The sequence below is a fragment of the Tamandua tetradactyla genome, chromosome 13 (assembly GCF_023851605.1).
Source record: "Tamandua tetradactyla isolate mTamTet1 chromosome 13, mTamTet1.pri, whole genome shotgun sequence".
NCBI classification, from domain to species: domain Eukaryota; kingdom Metazoa; phylum Chordata; class Mammalia; order Pilosa; family Myrmecophagidae; genus Tamandua; species Tamandua tetradactyla.
In genome coordinates, this window is record NC_135339.1 from 21,226,262 (window position 1) to 21,251,163 (window position 24,902).

At 41.4% G+C, this 24,902-nt stretch overlaps 1 protein-coding gene and 1 pseudogene across 13 annotated transcripts in view; one reads left to right on the plus strand and one right to left on the minus strand.

Annotated features, from left to right (window-relative positions):
* Positions 1 to 21,927, plus strand: part of LOC143653340 (disabled homolog 2-like) — a 29,979-nt pseudogene extending 8,052 nt beyond the window's left edge.
* LRMDA (leucine rich melanocyte differentiation associated) overlaps positions 1 to 24,902 on the minus strand; it is a 1,434,085-nt gene that overhangs the window by 1,314,611 nt on the left and 94,572 nt on the right. The window lies entirely within an intron of this gene.

The following is a 24,902-nucleotide window of genomic DNA, read 5'->3' on the forward strand; positions in this document are numbered from 1 at the left end:
GCCATTTTGGAAAGCAATTTGACAGTTTCTAAAACAGTTCAATTTACGCAAAAAATATAACCCAGCAATCACACTCTTAGGTATTTACCCAAGAGAAATGAAAACTTACACTTGTAGTAAACATAGGTTTATAGCAGTTTTATTTATAATCTCCCCAAACTGAAAACAACCCATATGCCCCTCAGCTGGCAAATGCATTAAAAAAGTATACTACAACTATGCAATGGAATGCTACTTAGCAATAAAAAGTAATGACGCTGCAGCCTGAAGGTTCCAGGGATGGGGAAGTCATGCTCATATTGCAGAGGCACTAGGTAGCCTGTGTCCATAGGTTATATTCATTCGGAACTTCTCTGCCAGAAATCATCTGGCATTACTAAGTGTCCAGTAGAGCCAGGGTTTGCTGCCTGAGTTCATGCTATATATTTTTTTTATTAATTAAAAAAAATTAACAACAAACAAAACAATAAGATATCATTCCATTCTACATATATAATCAGTAATTCTTAATATCATCACATAGTTGCATATTCATCATTTCTTAGAACATTTGCATCGATTTAGAAAAAGAAATAAAAAGACAACAGAAAAAGAAATAAAACGATAATAGAGAAAAAAAAGTTATACATACCATACCCCTTACCCCTCACTTTCATTTACCACTAGCAGTTCATGCCATATTGAACAAAGTAGAGACAAATACAACCAACGGTCAGCCTGACTAACAGGCTGCACCAAAAGGACCATCAAAGAAGGAAAAAGAAGAAAGCTCTGAAAAGACAGATGAGCATCTCTTGGCCAGGTTTAAAGGTGATGGTGTGGAATACAAGGCCAATCTAATTGGTATTGATGATGTGCCAGATGCAAGAGGGGATAAAATGAGCCAAGATTCTATGATGAAACTAAAGGGAATGGCGGCAGCTGCTCGGTCTCAAGGACAATACAAACAAAAGCTCTGTGTCAACATTTTGCTTTCTGGGATAAGATTAATCGATGAGAAAAATGGGGTAATAGAACATGAACATCCAGTGAATGAAATTTCTTTTATTGCTCGTGTTGTGACAGACAACTCGGCATTCAGTTTTGATGTGGAAGAGAGGACCAGCACCTTTTTTTTTGGCCATAAAAACAGGGCAAGAGGCGAGCCGTTGTTTGTTGATCTCAAGGATCTTTTCAAGTTATCTATAATGTAAACAGAAAGGAAGAAATGAAAGTGAAAAACTGAAGAAGTGAGCAAAGCTGTAGAGAATGGGAGTGAGAGCCTCCTGACTCTTGATGACCGAGCTTACAAAATGGAATAGGGTACTGGCCAGATAGATTTGTTAGGGGACATGTCTATACCTCCTAAGTGGTCCAAGGTCTCCAGCCAGTGATTTGCTTCCCAGATCTCTTTGTTCTTTCTGTCGCAGAAGCTCCAGGCCAGACATCACCTACAGGACAACCTGCAACCCCACAGACCCACACTCTAGATGGCTTCAAAACAAGTGTTTCTGTCCCAGTAGGCCCCTTGCAGGTCTAAGTGATGTACCAGTTACACCCCTTCAGGCAGGATCATGGAACCCCCAACCATCTTTAGTCTTCAATCAGTCCCCTCTAATCATCTCAGGATCTATTGTGGGTGGTCACCGTTCAGCATTTGGTCAATCACTCATTTTTGGCACAAGCCCAGCTGCTCCAGGGTGAAAGAGCCTTCATCCTTTGCAGCCTCAACTTGGACCCAGCCCTATTGTTTAGGCCCCTTTAGCATCTGTGGCAGCTAATGCTTGGCCATCAACAACCTCCCTGGGGAATCCTTTCCAGAGCAGTATTTTTCCATCTCCTGCCGTGTCAGTCCAGGTCTCTTCTATGCTCTCCTCTCTTCTGGTCGCTCATCTGTCACCTTCCAGAATTGCTGCTGCACAAGATATCTCCAGTGATGCTTTCACTGCCTGAGACCCACTGGGGGATAAAGAAGTTAAGGAAGTTAAAAGAAATGTTTAAGGACTTAACAACTGTGGCAGCCACCTGTTGTACCTGCTAGAAAAGGAGAACAGACTTCCCCTGGGTCTTCCAGTGCCTTCTCCAGTTATTTTCATAGCAAAGTTGGCTTTCCTCAAGATAATGCAACCCATGATGACTTTGATACTAATCGACTGTGGTGCAAGATCAGTGAACCACCAAAGCCAGCTCCCAGACAAGGTGCCTTGCTAGTCACCAAATCTACTGACAATGCATTTGAAAACACTTTCTCTAAAGGTTCTTTCAGTTCATCACTACAAGTCCCTGTGGGTCCTCAGCCTGCAGCTCTACATGTATTAGGGATCCTTTTGGAAATCTATTGGTATACCTTCTGAACTTGGTATGCTGGCGATCCAGAGGAACAAGAAGTTGGCTTTTATCACCAAACACAAAGCTAATAATCAGATGTGCCCTTACCTCTGCCCTTGTTCAGCTTTGATATATCATCTGTTGCCTTCTTTCATTTTTTTTGCTTAATAAATTTATTGTACTTTCAATACTACATGCAAGGGAATTATATATATGTGTATATACATATATATAATATACTCTAATAAAGAACTTTCATCAGAATGTGTATAGAAAATTTAATACTCACTTAATACATACATATATATGAATGTGATTAAGGGGAAATTTTAGGTTGCATATATGTTGCTAGATTAAAAACTTTAAAAACACATAGGACTGTACAACAGTGAAACCTATTTTAAATGATGGGCTACAGTTAATAGTACAATTGTAAAAATGTTATTTTATGAATTGTAACAAATATACCACACTACTGTAAGGTATTAATAATAGAGTGGTATATGGGAACTCTAAACTTTAGATATTATATTCATGATTTTTATTAAGTTCACAACTTTTCTAATGAAAAATGTTGGAAAATTAGATATACTGAATGCCTTTCTTTGGGTTTGTCAAGATGATTGTCATGATACTCGTGCCTTTTTTTAAATGTTTTTTTAATTGTGAAATATATATATATATGGTAAAAAAAAGGAGCAATAATTTTCAGAGTACACTTCAACAAGTAGTAACAGAACAGGTTTCAGATTTTTCCCTCTGCTGTTCCAAAATGCTGGAGGCAGGAAGAAATATCAGTACAGTGATTCAGCTGTCATACTTGTTTCTTAAACCCTATTTTCTCTGCTATAACTCCTCTTTCTCCTTTAATCCTTCTCCTAATCTATAGGGATGTTTAGGTAATGCCCGTTCTGACTTTTTCATGTTGAGAAGGGTGTTGACACTAACGGATAGGGGGATGTAATTAGTTGACAATTTTGGAGAGGCTGAGTCCTCTGGGTTTCAGAATTTATCTGACCAAGGAACTCTTTGGAAATAGGTTCCAGGAAAGCAAACGTAGTGCACAAAACCATTAAAGAGTCTCAGTTCGAGCCCTAGGCGTTCTTAAGAGTTAACAGGAGTGATGTGGGTTGGGGGTTGGCAAACCATGGCAATTAGCACTAACTGAAGCTTGCAGAAGAGAATCCTCCAGAATAGCCTCTCCACTCTATTTAATCTCTCTTAGCCACTGATGCCTTATCTTATTGCCCTTTTTTTTCCCCATTTTTGGTCAGGAAGACATTGTTGATCCCATGGTGCCTGGGCCAGACTCATCCCCGGAAATCATACCCCACGTTATCAAGGAGACCTTTATCCCTGAATGTTATATCCCATGGCGGGGGGTGGGGGGTGTACTGATTTTCCTTGCAGAGCTGGAATTAATGAGAAAGAGGCCACATTCCTGTGCTGGACTCCAGGAGTTTGCGTGGTTGCAATGGGCTATCCAGACAGGTTGATTTAGATTGTGTAGGAGAAAATCTAAATTTTCTCTAGACATATAAATCTGCCTTTGATCTCATACAGTAGGTGAAGGTCTAGAGAACATACACTATCACCTTGCACCCTGTATTCTGATTTACCTTAGTCCCAGCCTGACTGGCTTCATTTCTAACTCTAATTGAGCCCTGATCTTTTTTTTTGGTTGCTTTAACTTTATCACATGTAGCGATGCTAACTTTCAGGGCTGCACATTTCATTTCTGGGTCTTCTGTGTCACAGAGTTACTCAGAGTTCCAGGGAAATACCAGCTGAAACACATGGCTCGGTGTCTCAGAATCTGGAAACACACAACTTCAGACTAAGTGTGGCTGCTACAAAGGCTTACAAACTAGGTTACCATTTTCTCCTAAGTATTTTATGAAAGAGACCTTAGCATATTTATTCCTTTGTTTCTGGCTTATTTTGCACAACACGTTGTCCCCAAGATTAACTCAGTTTATTAAGTGCCTCTTGTTGTCCTTCCTTTTTGTAGCCCCTTCAAGTTCCATCATATAAATGTATCACGGTTCACCATTCTGCTTCTCGGTCATTGTACCCTTAGGCCCCCTCCATCTATTGGGTAACATGGATAATGTCTAAAATAAACAGACCACGTCTTACAGTGTCTTCACTTGTTTGTACCATCAACAGCACTCTCAATTTCAAACAATTTTCATTGGTCCATAGTGACAAAGAATCAACAAGAATTGTTGTACAGAGTAGGGAGGGTTTAACAAACGAATATGGTGGCTGAATCATTAAATTGATATTTCTTTTTCACTTTCTAGTATCTTAGAGCAGATAGAAGTAAAAACCTAAAATTGCAGAATTGTAACCCATACCAAACTCTGAAATCTGTTCTACAACTAATTGTTGTGCTGTGCTTTGAAATTACTGCTTTTTTGGTATATATGCTATTTATCACAAAAAAGAAAAAAAAAGTCAACTGTAATGCTAAAAAAATATATTTATTCCTTCTAGCTTCCCATATTCTGGAGCAGATAGAAGGAAAAATCTGAGATAATGGTATGATAGCCCCATGACAAACTCTGGTATCTGTCCTGTGGCTGCTTGTTGAAGAGTGTTTTGAAAACTATTGTTTCCTTTCTTTGCTTTGTGTATATGTTATATTATACAATAAAAAGTTAAAAAAAATAAATTAAAAAAAAACCTACTCCTTATTTTTATGTTTCCCCCTTTCAATTAGTTATCTCTGGTAGAGCTGTGGTACTGTTGATGTCTTCCTGTTAATTGTTGGCATGCATTTTTAGTTTTCTCCCAACCTCCTCTACTATCGACTCTTTGTTCAATATCAAACCTTTGAAATATTTCATGCAAGAACTTATTTATAATTGTAGATTTAATCAGTGGGATGCATGGCACTACATATTCTCTTTCAATCATATTCACCTTCAATATGGCAATTTTACTTATAACCCCATTTATTAGTTACCATCACTTCTATCCATTTCCTGGCATTTAAGTTCAACCTCAGTTGTCTTTCCCCCATCTCTAGCTTCTGCGTACCTCTAGGTCTGCCGTGTTCTACAGCACAACCTCTGCAATTATGTTTACCAGAGTCATAACAGCAAAATCATACAATCTCTGTCCTTTTGTGTCTGGCTTACATCACTCAGCATTATGTCCTCAAGGTTCATCCCACGTTGTCATATGCTTCAGGACCTCATTTCGTCTTACTACTACATAATAGTCCATCATCTGTATGTACCACCTTTGGTTCATCCACTCATCTGTTGATGGGTATTTGGGTTGTTTCTATCTTTTGGCAATTGTGAATAGTGTCGCTATGAGCATTGGTGTGCAAATGGCTGTTCGTGTCACTGCTTTCAGCTTTTCTGGTATATACCAAGTATTAGTATTTTTGGATTGGCTTTTTCACGCAGCATAATTCTTGGAGATACATCCAGGTTGTTGCATGTATCGATAGTTTATTCCCTTTTTATCACTGAGTACTATTTCATGGCATGGGTGTACAGTGGTTTTTTAGGATATTTACCTATTGAAGAACATCTGGACGGTATTCCATTTTTGACTATTACTTTAAACATTCATGTGCATGGTTTTGTATGAACATAAGTCTTTACTTCCCTGAGAAAAATGCCCAGGAGAGCCAAACTATTTCCCAGGGTGGCTGTACTGTTTTACATTCCCACCAAGACTGTCCAAATTATTCCATTCCTCCATACTCTTGCCAGCATTTGGTGGTGTCAATCATTTTAACTGTAGCGGTTCTGATAGGTGTGCAGGGTTATCTCATTGTGGTTTGATTTTCCTTTCCCTAATGGTAAACGACATTGGATTTCTTTTCCTGTGCTTATTTGCCATCTGTATATAATTCTTGGTGAAATGTCTCTTCATCTCTTTTGTCCATTATCTATGTTTTCACTGGTACTTTGGCTAGAGAGAACAGATTTTTGTTGGATTTTGGGTTTTTGTTTGTTTGTGCCCATTGGCATTTCTGGGCTACTGGCTTCTTTAGCTCCAAGTCTAGGATATATGAGGCAAAAAGAAACTTTTGGGGAACTCAACAGTGTGTCATTCTTGCAGATCTTCATTCTCCTCCCCACCTTTCAGAGTCTTCTTAGGTTTGTTTTAAAACCATGTTTTGTTTTGTTTTTTTGGGAGTACACGGTCCAGGAATCAAACCCAGGACTCCTGCATGGAAGGCGAGCATTCTACTACTGAACCACCTGTGCACCCCAAAATTACGTTGTTTTTTTTAATTAAAAACTATGGGTTTTTCTTGTGTCTGATGCTCCTTTTATCCAGGGTATGGACAGATGAATAAAAAAATATGGATATAAATAAAAATAAATAATGGGGGGATAAGGGGTAAAATAAATAGGGCAGATTGAAATTCTAGAGGTCAATGAGAGGGAGGGGTAGGGGGTATGGTACATGCAAGGTTTTTCTTTTTTCTTTTTCTTTCTGGAGTGATGCAAATATTCTAAAAAACGATCATGGGCGTAAAAAAAAAAAGGCGGAAAAAAAAACGATCATGGCGATGAGTACACAACAATGTGATGATAGTATGAGCTATTGATTGTACACCATGTATGGAATGTATGTGTATGAAGATTTGTCAATAAAAATATTTTTTAGAAAACATGGGTTTTTAATTATACTTATAAGAAGAACAGGGAAAAGTATACCTACTTCATTTTTCCTTGAAGTGGAAGTTTTAGGGTATAGATTTCAAGAACACAATTAATACTCTTGATCTAATTGACATATATTAAAACACCAGACTCAGCAATTTCAGTATTCATCTTCTTTAGATAATGGCCTATAAAGCAAGTCTCATCAAATTTCAAAGGATAGAAATCATACAGGATATGTTCCTTGACCATGGTGAAATTCAGCTAGGAATCTACACTCTTCTCCATACCTCTCTCTTCTGTCTTTTCATATCTGACTCTAGTGCTCCCTTTAGTATTTCTTGCAGAGCTGGTCTCTTGGTCACAAATTCTCTCAGTGACTTTTTGTCTGAAAATGTTTTAATTTCTCCCTCATTTTTGAAGGACAATTTTGCTGGATATAGAAGTCTTGGTTGGCAGTTTTTCTCTTTTAGTAATTTAAATATATCATCCCACTGTCTTCTAGCTTCCATGGTTTCTGCTGAGAAATCTACACATAGTCTTATTGGGTTTCCCTTGTATGTGATGGATTGTTTTTCTCTTGCTGCTTTCAAGATCCTCTCTTTCTCTTTGACCTCTGACATTCTGACTAGTAAGTGTCTTGGAGAACGTCTATTTGGATCTATTCTCTTTGGGGTGCGCTGCACTTCTTGGATCTGTAATTTTAGATCTTTCATAAGAGTTGGGAAATTTTCAGTGATAATTTCTTCCATTAGTTTTTCTCCTCCTTTTCCTTTCTCTTCTACTTCTGGGACACCCACAACACGTATATTTGTGCGCTTCATATTATCATTCAATTCCCTGAGCCCCTGCTCAAATTTTTCCATTCTTTTCCCTATAGTTTCTCTTTCTTTTTGGATTTCAGATGTTCCATCCTCCAGTTCACTAATTCTAGCCTCTGTCTCTTTAAATCTACCATTGTAGGTTTCCATTGTTTTTTTCATCCCTTCTACTGTGTCTTTCAATCCCATAAGTTCTGTGATTTGTTTTTTCAGACTTTCCATTTCTTCTTTTTGTTGATCCCATGCCTTCTTCATGTCCTCCCTCAATTTATTGTTTTGGTTTTTGAAGAGGTTTTACATTTCTGTTCGTATATTCAGAATTAGTTGTCTCAGCTCCTGTATCTCATTTGAGCTATTGGTTTGTTCCTTTGACTGGGCCATATCTTCAATTTTCCTGGTGTGATTTGTTATTTTTTGCTGGCGTCTGGGCATTTAATCAGATTTCCCTGAGTGTGGGACCCAGCAGGTTGAAAGACTTTCCTGTGAAGTCTCTAGGCTCTGTTTTTCTTATCCTGCCCAGTATGTGGTGCTTGTCTGTCTGCGGGTCCCACCAGCAAAAGATGTTGTGGCTCCTTTAACTTTGGAAGACTCTGGCTGCTGGGTGTGTGGTGGAGACAGAGGAAAGGTTGTAGGTTGGTTTTAATGGCTTCAAATTGTGAAGTCTTGGGATCTTAATTCCTTGAGAGAGGGATTCCACCTGAGTTGCGTTTCACCCCTCCCGTGGGGAAGGTTCAGGTGGTAGAGAGCCCTGAAAGCAGCCTGTTTCTGCGTTCGGGGCAGTTGCAACCTATGTAATCCCAGTGCTGAGCCCAGAGGCAATGAAGCCTCCATAGAAACAGCCGAAGAAGGCTCTGTTTCACCCCCTTTCCTCTTTTTCAGTTAGCCCAATAGGCGGCTTCCGCCTTGATCAGTTTCGCCTGAGCTGAGGGCCTATTTTTAGTAGTCAGTAGTTGTTCATTAATGCCACTATTAGTGTTAGGTTGGGCTCAGTCTCTACTACTGTTGGAGACTCTTTCCTCCGGGAAGTCACCTGTAGGGGATGGTCGCCAGCCACCGCAGCTTGGGGAACCGCCGATCCAAAGCTCCCAGCCGGCCCGGGAAGCCGCGTGTGGGAGGGCCGCCGCAGCTTGGGGAACCGCCGAACTGAGGTTCCCAGCCGGCCCGGGAAGCCGCGCATGGGGGAGGGGCGCCGGCTGCCACGGCTTGGGGAACCGCTGATCCAAAGCTTCCAGCTGGCCCGGGAAGCTGCGTGTGGGAGGGCCGCTGCAGCTTGGGGAACCGCTGATCCAAATCTCCCAGCTGGCCCTGGAAGGAGGGAGGGAGGGGCTCCGGCCGCCAGCCGCTGCGACCCGGGGAAGCACGCGCCTCTCCTCACCGCAGCGGAGTCTCTTAGCCGGTCCAGCTGGTCCAGAATGGGGTACACTGTGTGTCTGGTCTCTGTCGTGGCTCCGGGAGCTGTTCTGTACTGTTTCTAGTTCTTTAGCAGTTGTTCTGGAGGAGGAACTAAGACCCGTGCGCCTTACTAAGCCACCATCTTCTCCGGAAGTCTCTCAGCTAGGAATCAATAACAAAAAGATAAGCAGAGGGGGTGCAAGGGTAGTTCAGTGGTAGAATTCTTGCCTGCCATGCAGGAAACCCAGGTTCAATTCCTGGCCCATGTATTTCCCCAAAACAAACAAAGATTCAACAAATAGTGCTGCAATAACAGGATACTCACATGGGAAAAGAATGAAATGTGTCCCCACCATACAGCAGACCCAAAAAAAAGCAGTTTTTTTCTTTTGAAAATGGAATTTTTCAAAATTTTGAAAATGAAATTTTTCTTTTGAAAATGGAATTTTTTTCAAATATCTGGAAATTAAATAATACACTTCTAAATAAAAGGAGAAATCACAAAGTGATCCCAATGTGAGCTTAACCAGTAGACTGTGCTTCCTATGATTGACTGAGTCTAAAGAAACTTTTAAACAAAACGTGTTTTATACAGAGGTCTTATTATTCCATACAATTTGGACTTCTATTTTGTTGGTTTAATCAAAAAAAGTCCATTATTTTATGTTATAAAATGGAGGGAGGGGCACTTTTCTTGTTTTTATATGAATAAAGAGTCTCTAAAATAATATACAAGAACTGACAACCTTTGCTACCTCTGGGAATAGGGCGTCTGGGAGAGAGGTATGGGAAAGATTTTTCACTGTCTCCTACTCAAAATGATAAAATTTATGATAATATTGTGATGATAAAATTCACATATTTATGTTACTATTTTAAATATTTAAAGTAAGTTAAAACAGGAAATCATAACCTTACACATTTTAACTTAAAATATACAACCACACATTAATTTAGCAATCTTTTTATCTAGAGCGAAGGCCTTTTTTAACCCTCATAGTTCACTGTTTGAAGTTTCACATTTCTTTCTTATGTAAAACCAAACTTGTAATGTATCATCTGAGTTCCAGTTGGGGATTCTTTAAAATACAATAGGAATTTTAAAATGCTTGTTAAGCAGATTCCTTCACACATGAATATTCCTTTGGGGTAAGTGATCCTCCCCTGCCACTTTTATTTTTAGTTGTTTTATATACACCCAACCCAAAATAATACTTTGCTTCTTGTCTTTAATGACTCTTTCCAAAACACTGTTTGATTTTCATAGAAATTTATCTCTCATTACAGTCATATTTTATGGTTTACATTCTGTTTAAATTATGTAATTAAAATTACAATGTAACTAACATAAACAGGTCTGAGAGCACACATAACCGACACACGTAACTTAGGAAGCAGACAATACAACAGGTGGGCATGTTAGAAAGTAGCACAGCAGTGACAAGTATTTATTGTACTGAGGGCATCGGTCAGTGTGTTTTACAAAGAGATTCGAGAAATACTTAAATGGAGGTCAGTGAACAGAGCTTCTACTGTATATTTGAATTTCATAATTTTCACTAATAACCGAGTGAGCTAAATGGGAGAATCATGATACACATTAATAATTAGCAAGATGAAATGAAAACGGACAAAATGCTTACGGGTTTAGACACACGAAGCTATTGTATTTGGTTTTGTTTTGCATGGGCAGGCACCAGGAATCCAACCTGGGTCTCTAGCCTGGCAGGCGAGGACTCTGCCACTGAGCCACCGTCGCACCACCCACAAAGTTACTTTAAATAGTTTAAACATATTCCCTGCGATCCTGTTCATGTGGGTCTATTTATTTGGTAAATCCTTTCTTCCCCAAGACCAAAAGTGATAGCACAGCCTGACTCTATGGGGAGAGGAACCTTGACCTTTGAGAGACTGGAACCCACACTAGGGCAAGGACAAGTCTGCCCAGCTCACCGCACCTTTCCCAGGATACAGCAAACTTCCCCACACAGGTGGGTGATCAAATACTGCTTAAATGCCTGCATGAATAAATGAATGAATGAATGACTGCAGAAAGAATGTGAGGCCTGCATTCCACACTAGAATGTCCGCTCACTCTGGACACGAGTAGGGGTGACTCAAGGAAGGGTCGGGCTCAGGCCGGGGGCACAGCAGGAGGGAGGCACGAGCAGGACTCCCTCGCCAGCCTTATAGCGGCTTCACATGATGCAAATGCGAACCGGACAGTCCTGCTGTCCCTTCTCCAGCCCCCCCTGACTCACACCATCACACAACCCCCATCCACATCACAAGGCTGCCCAGGACCACTTTCCAGTGATCTCTGTGGTTGAAACAAACAAAAAAGCCAGATTTATGGCGTACACCTGGCCCTGGCTCCATGGAGCTCAGTTCGCCTCATCTACACTTCTCCCCCAGGCTTCCGACCTCCTTCAAGGCAGAGCCAGGCAGCCACCCCTAAAATGGCTTGGAGTACAGGCACTGCCTAAGCCCACTTGAACTAAGAAGACTGATTATTTTGGGAACTTGAACAAGAAATATGAAAGACTGAGATTTTTGGAAAATGACAAAAGCAGACATGAAAAAAATCCTGCTAACTTATCTCTGGAGCAATCACTGTGCTCAGAAGATGGGGTATCAAGGATTGGCGTGGCATGGGTCACCTGTCCACACAGGTGGGACATTGCATGTTAGGTAAAGATGCTCTGCTGTGCAAGGAAAATGGTAACTTCTCTGAAGGTGGAGGCCAACTGTCCCAACATTACAGCACCAGAAACACATGTGAGAAAAGCCATGCGGGGCTCAAAGGTCAAACGCAGATGATCCTGCCCCATCAGAGATTTGCCTCAAGGGAGCCACAGTCACATTCAGAGCAAGAGGATAAGATGTGTGTATGTGTGTGTGTGTGTGTGTGTGTGTGTGTGTGTGTGTGTGTGTGTGTGTGTGTGATAACCGGAAGTGCTGATGCAGAAATTTGGCCAAGACTCCAATTGGGTGGCCCCAGCGGAGGTGAGGCCAGGACCCCTGCCCAGGTTTGGGCAGGAGAGACAAGGAAAGGGGAGAGGGAGTTTGCGGCCTGTGCTGTCCAGCTCCAAGTTCAAGGCCTTCACACGTCATCCTCTGTCACCGTGGAGAAACTCTTCAACCCTTGATTCCCAAACGATAACACCAATGAATCGTCCAACAACGATCATTACCTTCCCAAGGGACCCACTGGGCTCAGCCAGCAGGTAACGTGCCATCCCCTCAGTGGGCTGCTCACCCCCCACCTCTTACCTGTCACAAATCATCATTGACACTCAGGCCAGCCAGTACCTGGACCCCTTGGCCTGCAGAGAGTGGAAGCCTTATTGGCTCAATGTACTAAGCACAGCATCTGATCAGTATTTGGCTAATCATCATGCTATGCAGAAACTCACCTAAGAAGTGAGGCTTGAAAGTAGAAACAAGAAGGAAAAAAAAAAACTGAGCAAAGTAATCAGTAGCCACACATTGTGGGCAAGTCAAATATCACAGATTTAGTATGGGCAAGTTATTAAACAAACAAGGAAATGAGACAACAAAAACCCAATGATCTATAGGTGCTATATTATCTAAAAATAATAAGAGATACAAAGAAATAACAAAATATTGTCCATACACAGAAAATAAAGCAGTCAACAGAAACTGTCCAAGAGTGTCCACAGATGTTGAATTTAGCAGACACAGACTTCAAAACAACTATTATAAATATGTTTAAAGAACTAAAGGAAATAATATTTAAAGAATTAACATTAAAAAGAATTAACATAAAGGATGATGGCAATGACTCAGGAATAGAAAATTTTAATAAAGAGACAGAAATTATAAAAAGAATCCAATGGAATGCCAAATAAAATATAAAGTGCATTTACTGTTATAAAAATTTCACTAGAGGTGGTCAAAAGCAGATTTGAGATGGCAGAAAACAAATCAGTCAACTTGAATATAAATCATTAAAAATTTTTCAATATGAAGAATGGGAAGGAAAAAAGATTGAAGAAAACTGACCAATGCTTTAGAGACCTGTGAGGCAATATCAAGGGCACCAAAATACGTGTCATGGATATGTTAGAACCAGAGTAGAGAGATTAACGGGTGAAAACTAAAGTTGTAACAGCCCAAAACTTCTCAAATTTGAAGAAAAACATTAGTTTACACATCCAAGAAGCTCAATGAACCTCAAATAGGATAAAGGCAAAGAAATCCACACCTAAATCCACACAGTCAAATAACTGAAAGCCTAAGACAGAGAAAATGTTGAAAGTAGGAAGATAAATCGTATACTGGGAACACCAAAACAATCAACAGCTGAATTTTGATGCAAAATAACAGTGGTTAGAAGGCAGTGGAATGACATATTTGAAGTGCTAAAAGAAGGGGAAGAACCTGTCATCCAAGAACTCTATATCCAGCAAAATTATCCTGCAAAAGTGAGGGTGAAACTCTGCAAGTGAAATCATTACCCTCCCCCACCCCTGCACCCCCAACGTGGGTCATGACATCCAGGGATGAAAGTCTTCCTAGTGACATGGGAGATGACTCCCAGGGATGAGCCTACCCCTGGCACCATGGAATCAACAATGCTATCCTGACCAAAAGGGGAAAAAGTGTAACCAATAAGGTATCAGTGGCTGAGAGAGTTCAAATAGAGCCAAGAGACTACTCTGGAGGACACTGTTATGCAAGCTTCAGTTGGACATTGCTATCTATCATACCTTGCCAAACCCCAACCAAAACCATTCCTGCCAATCCTAAAGAACACCTAGGGCATTATATAAGATTTTACAAAAGTTCCAGGCTCTAGGGTAATTTTCCAGAAACCTACAACCTCCAGATGGGCCCCTGAACTAGATAAATCCTGAAATGCAAAGGGGCCAGCCTCTCCAGAACATCAGCAAGTTCCATCTCATATCCCATATTATCGACAGCCCCTTCTAACATGAAAAAGTTAGAATGGGCATAGCCCAAATACCCCTAAAAAGTGGGAGAAAAATCAAAGGTGATGGTGGAGTTATACAGAGAAGGTAGAGTTTAATAAATGAGTATGACTGCTGAATCACTATGTTGATATTTATTTTAGTCTCCAGTATCTTAGAGCAGCTAGAAGTAAAAACTTAAAATTGTGGAATTGTAACCCATACCAAACTCTGAAATCTGTTCAACAACTAATTGTGGTGCTGTGCTTTGAAATTTATTGTTTCTGTATATATGTTATTTTTCAAAGAAAAAAGGTAAAACAAAAAAAGAAATACAGGGGATAGAGGAACATGGTAAGTAATACCACAGGGATCTAATCAGCAAATGTGGGAAATGCTCAAGACAATTTGGTTTCCTTAACACAAACAAACAAGTTGCAAGGAATAAAATATATAGGTGATTATACCTGAAGATATCAAAAGAGACTAAAGAGATATCATCTAATCTTAATGTATAGTTTTTACTGGGATCCCAATTCAAATATGCAATTATAAAATAATGATAAAAATGATAATTTTAAGTCAGTAGGCAAAATAAAAATAAAGGAGAAATGGGCAATGGTGGTGCAGTGGCAGAGTTCTTGCCTGCCATGCCGGAGACCTGGGTTTGTTTCCCAATGCCTGCCCACATTAAAAAAAAAAAGAAAACTATTAAAAGTAAAGGTAAAATAAGGACCAACAAGACTGAAAAAATTAGTTGCTACCATATTTGCCTTACAAGAAATACTGAAAGAAATCCTTCAGGCTAAAATGAAATGATACCAGATGGTAACTGTAACCTACAGAAAGAAATGAAGTGCAATGGAAGTGATGAATATGTAGATAAATATAAAAGACTCTATATGTATTTTTTCTTCTTTATTCTCTTAAGTTCTTTAAAATACATAAGTTTGTAATAAGCAATAATTATAACACTGTATTGTTGACTTCATAACACATATAGGTATAACATATATGACAATAATAGCACAAAGAAGAGAGGAGACAAAGAAAACGTATTGGAGAAATTTTCTGTATTTTACCAGCATGAAGTTAGTATTATTCTGAATTAGATTGTGATAAGATGTTATTTATATCTCGAGCAATCATTAAGAAAATAACTCAAAATAATACAGTAAAAAAATCAATGAAGGAATTAAGTATCTTTTTAAACTAAAACATGATTTAATACAAAATAAGGCAGTAAAAGAGTAACAAAAAATTTTAAAAGACATGAAATAAAATAGAAAATAAATAGAATGGAAAGTGTAAATCCAAACATATTAATAATTACTTTAAAAGTATATGGAATTGGCGGGCCGCGGTGGCTCAGCGGGCAAGAGTGCTTGCCTGCCGTGCCGGAGGACCCCGGTTCGATTCCCGGCCCCAGCCCATGTAAAAAACAAACAAACAAACAAAATATAATAAAACAAGAAAATGTTTAAAAATGTTTCCCTTTCTTCCTCCCTTCCTTCCTTCCTTCTCTGTCTTTCCTTCCCTTCCTCCCTCTCTCTTTAAAAAAAAAAAAAAAAAAAAAGAAAAAAAAAAGTATATGGAATAAAAACCACATTCAAAAGGTCAAGATTGTCAGGCTGGATATAAAAGCAAAAGCCAATCATGTACTGTCCACATGAGACATACCTTAGATTCAAAGCAGGAATAGGTTGAAAGTGAAAAAATGAGAAGAGCTATCCCATGCAAACAATTACCATAAAAGAGCTGAAATGGTGATATTAATACAGACAAAATTGGCTTTAAGATAAGAAATATTATTAGAGACGAAGAAGGACATATAATGTAAAAGAACCAACTTATCAGGAAGTAACAATTATAGATGCATGTGCACCTAACAAGAGAGCCCCAAAATGCATAAAACAAAAATGGATAGAAATTAAAGGAGAAATAGACTATTTAACAATAATAGTTAGAGATTCTAATACCCCACTCAACAATTGCTAGCACTACCAGACAGAAAGTTAGAAAGGACATAAAAGACATGAAAAATACTACCAATCCATATGCCCTGACATATCTATAAAGCCCCATCCAGAAGCTGCAGAATACACAATCTTTTTGTTAAGCACATGGAACATTCTCCAGAACAAACCAAATGTTGGGCCCCAAAACAAGTCTCAATAACTTTGAAAAGATTAACATCATAAAAGTTTGTCTGAACACAACAGAAATTAATTAGAGATCCACACAGAGAGAAATCTGAGGAAACCCCAAATATTTGGAAATTAAACAATACCCTTAGAGCAGAAATCAATAAAATAGAAAGAAAAATAAATAAAACAATAGAGAAGATCAGTGACATCAAAAGTTGGTTCTGTGCCTATCAGCATTGTATGATGTATTTCTCCACACCCTTGCCACCATTTGGTATAGTCAATCTTTTTTATGTTAGCTATTCTCAAAGATGTATAGTAATATCTAATTGTGGTTTTAATTAGCATTTGCCTAATAGCTAATAGTGTTGAATATCTTTCCATGTACTTTGTATATTTGCTTTGATGAGGTGTCCTTAATATCCTTTGCAAATTTTGAAATTAGATTATCTTTTATTTAATATTGTTATTATTTTTAATCTTTTAAAGCATTTTTTATTATGAAATATGATATATACAAAAAAGCAATAAATTTCTTAGCACATGCTAAAAAAAAAGTTGGTTCTGTGAAAAGACCAATTAAATTGACAAACCCATTGCCGAAATGACTTAAAAAATGACAGAGAAGACACAAAAACACCAAAATCAGGAATGAAAGAGAGGACATCATTACTGGCACCACAGAAATTTTAAAAATTATAAGAGAAAATATAAACAACTTTATGCCACAAAATTAGACAACTTAGATAAAATAGAAAAATTTCTAGAAAGACACAAATTTCCAAAACTTATTCAAAAAGCATAGAAGCCCTGTATAGTCCCATAATAAATAATGAAATTGAAATAGTAAGCGAGAATCTTCCCACACAGTAAAGCCCAGGTCCACTTGGTTTTGCTGGTGAGTCCCATGTCAAATATTTAAAGAAATAACACCAGTCCTTCACAAACTCAGGAACTATTCTGAGGCTATATTTATCCAGATACCAAAACCTGAGAAAGATATCGCAAAAAAGAAAACTAAGGTCCAATATTCCTCATGAACATAGATACAAGAATACTTAACAAAATATTAGCAAAACAAATTCAGCAACATATAAGAAAGATTGCATACCATGTCTAAGTGGTATTTATTCCAGGAATGCAAGGTTGGTTTGACATTTAAAGATCAGTTAATGTAGTGTACTATATTAAAAAAATAAAGAACAAAACCACATGATCATTTCAATGGATGCAGAAAAAGCATTTGATAAAATTGAACATTAATTCATGATTACAAGAAAAATTGTGCTGGAAAAATTAGATATCCATTCAAATGATGAACTTAGATTCTTATTCACATATACAAAAATTACCTCAAAATGGATTACAGGCAAAAAATTAAAACATACAGTTACCAAAAGACCCAGCAATTCTAGGCATATACAAAAGAATTGAAAGCTTATGTCCACACAAAAAGTGGTACATGACTGTTCATTGCAGCATTATTCAAAATAGCCAAAAAAGTAGAGATAACCCAATGTTCATCAACTGATGAATGGATAAACACAATTTGGTATTTCTATACAATGGAAAACTATTGGGCCATGAGAAAGAAAGAAACAGTGATACATGCTACAACATAGGGGAACCTTGAAAACATCATGCTAAGTGAAAGAAGCCAGACACAAAAGGCCAAATGTTGCATGATTCCATTTACATGAAACGTCCAGAATGGGCAAATCCATAGAGAAAGAAAATAGATTTGTGTTGCCAGGGACTGGGGGCAGGGGAAATGGGGGGTAACTGCTAACAGGTATAGGTTTCTATTTGGTGATTTGAAATGTTTTGGAATTAGAGAGTGGTGATCAATGAACATCTTTGTGAATATATTACATCCTCTGAATTGCATACTTAAAAAGAGAGGACTTTATGGCATGTGACTTGCACTTCAATAAATTTATTTTAAAAACAAATGGATAAGGCGGGCAACGGTGGCTCAGTGGCAGAGTTCTTGCCTGCCATGCTGGAGACCCAGGTTCAATTCCAGTGTCTGCCCATGTAATGATCTTTTAAAAAATGGATTGCAGAACTAAATGTGAATCTTGGTGGGTTGGGACTGGGGACTGGGATCAGGTATTGACTGAAAATGGGCCCAAGAGAATCTGGCTGGATGACAGAAATGTTCAAAAACTAGACTGTGGAAAGTTATACAACTTTATTAATTTACTAAAATTCATTCAATTGCTGACTTACAATAGGCGATTTAAAGTATATAAATAAATGTATCATAAACATAAAGCTCAATAAAGCTGCTTTAAAAAATGGATCCAATGAAAACAGAAATCACAATGTCATAGTAAATAATGGGGGGCAGGGATTGGAGTGGGAATTTAAATTAAAAATGAAGCAAAAAAGAAGAGAAGGTAGCGGGATACAAGAGTATTGAATGTTCTGTTTCTTGATCGTGATGTGTTACAGTTTGTGAATGTTCACTGAGCTGTACCCTTATGATATGTGAACTTTTCTGTGTATATATCATACCTCAACAATAAGTCTTTGAAAAACAGCATTAGGGTCTGTGAGGGGCCTTGAATGAGCCAGTTGTAAGTTACAGAACTTTAGAGGCTGAACTGTAGAGTTGTCCTTGGGTCCCCCTGGGATTTCTGACTTCCTTATTGCCACCATCTCATAATAACCCCCATTACTAGAGCTAGCCTGAATAAGTCTTTGTTTCTTCCTGTGAAAAAGCCTCACCAATACACCCACAGATAATCGCTACCAAAATGTCTGCTCCAGGAGGACAGAGAGTTTGTCTATTTTATACCTTGCTGAATCCCCAGGGCCCAGAGCCATGCCGGCCACATGGTACATTCTTAACACATACTTCTTGGATGTGTGACCAGAAAAATAATTATAGAGAAAGAGATGGGTATGGCAGGGCACACTTGCAAACACATTTTACACACCTCCCTTTCTTTCACAAATGTTAATCCCTAGGAACATCTTGTACCCCAAAGAGAGTTGCCAGATTTAGCAAACAAGAAATACCAGATACCCACTTAAATGCAGTATTTGCAACACACTTATACTAAAAAGCTATTTGCTGTTTACATGAAGTTCAAATTTAATAGAGCATCTTACATTTTATCTGGCAACCCAAACCCCAAACTCTGCCTCAGTGTGTGCTTCTAGAGAACCCAACCCGCAGCAACTTCATTCCCCAAAGGAGAATAGTCTGCCCACGACAGAATGTGTAAGTGACCTTCGAGAGATGTCTGTGGATCCACTGCTGACTCCCAAATGTCTAAGAATTAAGGTTGAATCAGGCACCCTGTCTGATCTTCTCTCTCTCCGTGGCCAAATTCTGTCTAGTCCCCACCCAACCCTCCACAGCCCACCACATACACTTTATTTTCATCAAATCAGGTCACAGGACACTTGATGCTTGTTCTTATGGATAGAATAAAGTGGGGAGGTTAACCCCCTCTGCCCCAAGGGAACACACACACACACACACACACACACACACACACACACACACACACGTCTGATCTTCCCCCAGATCCCTGCTCCTCCATGTTGGAAACTTCCCAGAGGGCAAGGTGGGGTTAATCCTTGAAAGTTTCTTTTACCTCTCCTTGACTGCTTCCTACTTTCAGGGTTGTAAAGCCCCCAGGTAAGGCTCCTGAGATGTTTCCTTGCACAGACAAGCCCTGGGGAGCTCCTTGAAAGATTTGGGATTGAATTCCAGCTGCCCGCCCCCCCCCCCCCCATGAGGGACAATGGCTGGACACTGGCTCAGTGGACTCACTCAGCCCTCATTCACCTGACCTCTATCCTGAATTCCCAAACTCTCTCCCTCCTGGTCAGATGTCCCTTGTAGGTTTGTTTCTCATTTTCCTATTTCTAAAAAAAGCTAAAGAAGTCACTAGGGCATGAAAAGTTTCTGCAGTGAGTTCATGGACTAGCTACCCTGTTCATACCTACCTTTCTGCCTTGTGTCCCTCTTTCTCTGCATTCTTCCTTCTCTCTCTCCTTGTGTTTTCTCAACTGGGTCTCCTCTCTATGGATTTCTTTCCATTTTTCCCCTCCAGACACTGCCCCTGGAAGACGTCCCTCAGGCCCCTTCATTGTACCTGTCCCCATCTCCTCCCAAGCTGTGTCCTTCACAAAGGAGTAACTCAGGACTGTCTCTTGAACAAGCTCTGTGGGGGATCACCAGGATATAGGCAAGGAGTCTGAGGAAGGAGAGGCCGAGAGGGAGGAGGAGTGAGCCTCCAGGCTCCAGAGCCTGCATGGGACCTAGGAGGCTGGAGCACCACGTTCTGCTCTCAGGCATCCTAATGCAGCGCCTAGCACGGCGGGGCCAACATCCAGCAGCCACCGCCCTTCCAGCCACATCCAGGAACGCTAAATGCTCATGCTTCTGACCTTCAGCTCTGAAATGCTTCCTGACAGCTGCCCACACGCCCCAGGGACTGGCCAGGAGAAACATTGTGTGAGTCCCATACTGGGACCCCTCCCCAGGACATCTCTCCTGGGACAAGAGGGTCAAGTTGCTCTTGCGGACATGACCTCCAAGAAGGGTGGCACAAGGGCTAGGCCCAATTTATCACCACAGGGCTATAATTAGGTTTGTTAACATACAGTCTAGTGTAGTCTTGTTGACGAGGAACTTAATCACGTTACTATTGAGCTCCTGTACGCATGGCTCGGGGTGACTGTTTTACTTGCAGAGTTATGGCCAAGCCCAATGGGAGGAAATGAGCTTTGGACACAAGTTTGGAGGGGGGTTCTTTTTCCTCTTGACTTTCTCTCCCTCCCCTTCCATGTGAAAATATTTAGCAAACAGTGACAATGATGAAAAACAGTAGGAAACAAAATGTTCTACATTAGTATAAAACATGAAAAATGCAGCAAGGACCCTTAGCGGTACAACATGTGTTATGCTGGCTGGCAGTCCATTAGCTCTGATAGACATTTCACTTACCTAAGTCAAATATAACAGTCTAGCATTCATTAATATAAGAAGGGGCTGTGGAATCAGAGCTACCATCTGGCTGGGCCGACAGAATAATCTACAACTCATGATTAGGTCTAAGGAGTGGGGTTTCACTTTAATCTTTCTCATTGCTGGAAATTTCCATCTGCGCAGTTCGGCACATCATTTTTCTTCAAGACAAATGTGCTGTTTTTCATGTTCCAAAATTAGATCAGAAGAAAACGATTAATCATGTCACGGCCTGGGAAAGGAAACAAAGCTCCGATATTCTCCCTCTTTCTCCCCCCCACCTCCCCGGCCCCTCCAAGCCCCTCTCCCCCCACCACCCCCCCCCCCCGACGGTTGCAAGTTTCTCTTTCTTCCCCCACCTCTGGGTTTGCAGCACAACTTTCAGAGGGGAGGGGGTGGGTCTGGAGGGAGGGGGCGCGGGCTGGGCTCGCGGGGAAAGTTTGGGGTGCCCTGACCCCCGGACCGGGCGCACCCCGACCTCTCCGCAGACCCTCCGGAGCCCTCCAGGGGATCACCCCTGGCTCGTCAGTCCTGCCGGAGTCAGGCACTGGGGCGCTGCCGTTTGCCCAGAGGGAGAAAAAGGGGCTCCCCGCCCCCTCCCCGCGGCCCTGTCTGTCAGCCCTCTCGCAAGTCATAACAAGTCCCTGGCGCGGAGCTGAAGCTGAGCATTTGCCGGAGCGTCACGGGGATGATGAATGACCCGCAGGCCTTTGAAGTGCTCTGCCAGTTCAGCTGGGTCCGCGGTGCTGACAGAGAAATATACACAACAGCGTAACCAATAATGAGAACATTAAACATTCCTGCGCCGTGACAGGCTGACAGCGGAACCCGGGCCCCCATCAGTCACCGCGCAGATAGAACCCTGACAACGGGCCCCTCGCTGGCACCCGCCGCCACCTTTCCCTCTCCCTGCGCCCACCTTCACCCTCTCTGGGTCTGGACCCTTCTCCCTCCTCTTCCTCTCTAGGGGTTTCCGTCTTTCTCTCCGGCCTCCCGGCAGCCCCTCCCCTCCCCCCTTACTCCGTCCCTCCCCCCCAACCAACCCCCACCCCCACCCCACCCCTGCTGTCGCCCCCCCACCCCCATCCCCTGCCCTGGGGTGACCGCCTCAGGGCCTCTCAGAGGTCACGGGGGGCTTTGGTTCCCTTCCACTTTGTAAGACAGCCTTGGTGTGAGATGACCAGGAGATGCCAAATCCCAGTGAGAAGACAAGTTGGTGTTTAACAATTTCACACTTTTAACTGATGCAGATCATCATCGTTATGATCACTGTATGCAAAACCTCATTTGGAATATTATCAAAACTAGAAGAGGCTCTTGGGGAAAGTGAGGCCCCTGGTGAGCCTCCTTCTCCCTCCCCGGCAGGCGAAGCTGTCTCTGGGTGCCTTCCTGTGACTCTGGCGAGCTTCCCTTTACTTTGTGTCCCAGCCGCCGCCTCTGCCTCTTTCTTTCCTACTGGACTTATCTGACGGGATCTGATTTCTGGTCTGTCTAAAAGGGAAAAAACAACAGAGAAACACAAAGATCTCTTCCTCTTCCTCCATCGGGAAATAAAATCTGCCTGTTCCCTGAGGAGATGCTGGTGACCTCTCAGCCACTCTCTGGACCCTCCAGGGCTGCTCAGAGAATTTGGCTCTGGCCACACTTTCCTGGGCTGAGCCTCTAGGCCCTTCTTGTGGAGATGGCCACTCCTCCCTCTCCCACCCACACACACACAGACAATCCCTGCCGGGCCCACCACCCATGGAAAGAGCCCTGGGCCAGCGAGCAGAAACCAGGATTCTAGCCTCACTCATGAGAACTTGGACAAGTCCAGAACTTTCCTGGACTTCTGTACCTTCAGCCACAAAATGGGACTAGCAGTCCCTACCTTGGTCTCTTACAGGTCCCCTTTCATTCTTCAAGTACAAAGAGTTATTTTTCCTGCTTCTATTTTTGGAGATTTTTTTCTCCTATTCTTACCTGTTGAGGAGAGAGGAAACTCCTTAACTTTCTAAAACCTATATATATATATATAAAAAAACCCTCTCCCCTCCCACCCTACCATACACACACACACTTCAGAAATGGTGAGCCGAGGAGACGGAGGGTCACTCAATGGTCATCCAGAGACAGTATGAGGAGTCTAGCCAGAACCTGGAGCAGAAGACAGGGAAGCCAATGTTCATGGTCTGAGACAAGGGTTCCATACTATTGGAGAGTCAGTTCAGGTGTGAAGGAACCAGCATTTGTTGATGCGATGTCTGCTGTATGTTCTAGAGTGTCCTGTTCTTTCCTTTTTGTCCACCTGAAAAGGCTAGTTCCAGACGCATCCCCTCCAGGATGCGTGTCCTGGCCCACAGTGACCTTCCCCTCCTCGAATGTACTATGACCCCTGATGCAAATGAGCATCTTGCCTGCCTGGCTAGACTTCAGCTACTTGAGGGCAGGGATGGTGCCACGTCTCATTGTTCTCTGGGTTACCTCGGACTAGCGTAATGTTTTGTTCTGAAATGTCTGCCCCATGCCCAGCCCCCTTCCCTAAGGAACTGCTCCTACCAGGCCTCCCGAAGGGGGAGACCTGGGAGTCCATGTCACTATTATATAACCCACACCTTGTCACAGTGACTGCTCCAATCCTTGAAAATTTAAACCCTGTCACACATCGTGTTGGGCCCTTGAAATTAGTGTAAGGGACTGGGGCAGCCATTTAGAGTCAATACATGCTGAGGAGAAAGGGGAGAAAAAGTTGAGGAAACATGTTCTCCTGCAAACGAAAGTAGAGAAAAGAGGAGGTGGGTATGCTGGTTTGAAACTGTTATGTACCCCAGAAAAGCCATGTTCTTTTAACCCTGGTCCAATCTTGTGGTGACAGATTATTGTTTGGGTGGGATGTTTTGATTAGATTATTTCCATGGAGATGTGGCCCCTCCTATACAAGGTGAGTCTTAATTAGCTTACTGGAGTCTTTTAAGAGGAGAACAGTTTAGAGAAAACTCAAATGCAGACATTTGGAAATACCAAGAGAGCAGACACAGACCTTTGGATATTCAGACAGAAATACCCCAAATGCTAAGCAAGAACTCACGGAAATAGCCAGAACCTGGAGAAAGCCAAGGGAAGCCAAGAGATGAAATCCAGAGTTTCACCAGAGAAGCTAAGTGAGGGCCCACAGGTGCTTGGAGAGAAAGCCACTAGATTCAGAAGCTGAAAACAGCAGACTTCAGACACCAGCCATGTGCCTTCGCAACTGACAGAGGTGTCTTGGATGCTGGCTGCCTTTCCTCTGAAAAAGCTATCCTCTTATTGGGGGCTTAATTTGGACATTTTCATGGCCTTAGAATTGTAACTTTTAACTTAATAAATCCCCTTTTATAAAAGCCAATCCATTTCTGGTATATTGCATTCAGACGGCTTTAGCAAACCAAAACAGTGGGCAAAAGAGAAAAAAAAATGAGATGTCAGGTAGACCCAGGAGAAGTCAGCATAGCTCAACCCCTGACTTCACAGTTCCTGTCTCCTGAGGACCAGTTTTACTGTTTCCTGGCTGTAGATGCCTACGCAGTAACTGGCCACTGGGAAAGACATACGACCCAGGTCTGGCTAACCATTACACCCCATCTCCCTGCCCACAGTGATTGGTCCAGGAATGGGAATGTGACTCATGTCAAGCCAATTAGAGTCCTCCCCTGGGA